Consider the following 2,779-nt stretch of genomic DNA (forward strand, 5'->3'; position numbering starts at 1 on the left):
CTCGAGGAGGCGGCGGCCGGCGAGGTCCGGCCGGGCGGCGGCACTCCTGGCCGAGGCCAGCGGCGGAGGGCGCGGGCAGGGCGGCGGGGCGCGCGGCGGCGGCGCGGGCCGGGCGGCGGGGAGCAGCGGGCGCGGCAGCAGGGGCGGGCGGGCGGCGCGGGCCCGACTCGGGCCCCGTGGGCCGCGGCGGCGGGGGCGGCGCGGGAGGCCACGCGGCGGCCTTTGATTGGCTGGGCGCGGCGGCGGACGCGTCCGGCCAGAGATGGACATGTCCGGCGCGGCGCGGAGGGAAAAATCTAGGCTTAGGGGGGATTCATCCGCGAAAAATGGAGGAGAGGACCTATTTATAGATTCTGGGAGCTAGGAGAGTCCAAATGAGGAGCGGCTTTCGGCCACACGATCGAGATCGAATGACAGAGAGCAAGGAGGGGAGTTTGCTGGGTTTTTGGGCCAGTTTGGAAGGGTGTTGGGCTGCAAAGAGAAGGAGGCTTTTACGGTTACCCGGTTAACCGTTGGAGTACCAAACGACCTCCAAATGGCACGAAACTTGACAGGCGGTTTACCGGTGCTATACCAAGGCCGCTTGGCAGGACTCGGTCCATTCCGAGAACGTTTAACACCCCCACACAACAAGAGACAAAAGGGGAACGACGGAGGGCATAGGAGCGCCGGATTGCAAAACGGACAACGGGGAAAAGGTAGGATGCATGAGACGAACACGTGCAAAATGAAATGCACATGATGACATGATAAAATGCAACACGCAAGCAAATGACATGGCAACGATGGCGAATAACTAACAGACACCTGGCGCATCGAATCCAGGGCGTTACAACACTCCTCCACTAACAAGAGATCTCGTCCCGAGATCTTAGGACCGAGACGGAAGGGAAAATGGATGAGGTGAAACAAGAACTCGAAATAAGAAGCAAAGAATCGAGAGCACTCGAGAAAAAGAGAGGAACGGCGAGAATGACGAGAATCGAAAGATCACGGACTCAGATAGACTATGAAACCACTCCGGTTAGAACGAGATAAAAAACGAATAAGACTGAAAGGATTTAGGTAGCACTCCGGTTGAAAATGGAAGGAAAAGAACATGAACTTCACAGATGGAATGACACTTGATGAGATAAACAACGCAATGCCTCCGGAAGAATTAAAAGAATGGAATGAAATGAACTTAGAAGGAAGGATTGAATGGAGTTGTTGAGAAAATCAACAACGAAAGAATAAGCTTGTTGTGGACTTATGGATAACATCTCAGAAATTATGAGGTGATAACCAGCCACAAACGGAAATGATTGGATAGCTGAGAAGAACGAAGAAATGCAAAACTCCTATTCAAAAGAAAAACGGAGAATTAATTGCACTTCGAGATGCGAGAAGAAAAGATACTTGAACTCCACCAACAAGAATCTTGATGAACTCTTGAAGAATGAATTAAATCATGAAGAACCACCATGAAGAACTCCGGTAACAAAAGGATGATGAGATAGAATTGAATAATGAAAAGAATAAGATGAGCCTTGCGATTATTTAGATGGAGGTTCCGATGAAATGGCTGAGGAAATTCGAACTCCGGGAAAAGAAAAGATGAAAACACTTGGAACTAGAATTTATTCATTAAGAACAAACTCCGAAGAAAAGGATTAATCACTTGGATGAACTAAGAATAAGATTTATTGTATGCTTATCCTTCATCAAATTAAATTGATGACAAACAATGGATTTTACATACTACTTATTCTTCTTGAAAAAAGGATTTAGAAGGGACATATCGCAAACTTGAGAAGGTCTTCATGAACCACCGGTAGGATTGGAAAGAATGAATGAATTAATATGATAAACAAGGAAAAGAATCTTGAACGAACCGCCGTTAGAATTCAGAAATGACTGACAAAAGGGACTGAATCACCGGGAAGAAGTAGATGATCAAATATGTTAGAAGGGATTATATGCAAAAGAACACAGAGATCATGAGCTGATTAACGAACACTTGAACGAAGCGCTGGGATAAATAGAGAACGATAACTGGAATGATGGCCTCCGGTGAAAAGAAACAAGAAAAGAACTTCTGACATACTCCGGATAGGTAAGAAAAGGAATATCTGACAATTGGAATAATTCGAGAGGGTAACAAGAAGCTAGAACCACGAATCTTTGAGAGAACGGGCAAGATTTAGAGGAACTCTTCTTCGATCTTCATATGACGACGAGAAACAACAACAAAATTACTGAGGTACTCCGGTAGAAAGAAAAGCAGAGAGGTTGAGCCAACAATGAAATGATTTGAAATCGATCTTGAAAGGCATGTGACTGATGGAATCCATTCTTACGTCACATTTGAAAAGAATTGAGAATAACTCCGGGGGAATTAGAAGAGTCAGGTAAGATCCTGGAAAAAAAACCTGTGGGTTATGGGCCCACTGAAGAGATAACACCGTTGGAAAGGGATGTTGAACAGGTAGGTGATGCATCGGAACAATTGAAATATTTCAATGAGGTGACAACCTCGAATTAATTGGAACACTGACGAATCTTCTGAGATGTCTTCTGAACTCCGGAATGATTGAATGGCGAGAGGCAAACGAGCAGGGAGAATACTTGATCCGAGGAAAGAATATGATCAACACCGAAAAACTTGAATTGAGTGCACCAGAAAAGAAAAAAGAGATGAAGAATGTCAAATGAGACGAGAATTCACCGGTTGAGATTATTGAGGAAAGACTGAAGAGGCTCCACACGAATGAAATTGATTGTCGAGAGAGACTCAGAC

The sequence above is a fragment of the Triticum dicoccoides genome, chromosome 4B (assembly GCF_002162155.2).
Source record: "Triticum dicoccoides isolate Atlit2015 ecotype Zavitan chromosome 4B, WEW_v2.0, whole genome shotgun sequence".
Classification (NCBI taxonomy): domain Eukaryota; kingdom Viridiplantae; phylum Streptophyta; class Magnoliopsida; order Poales; family Poaceae; genus Triticum; species Triticum dicoccoides.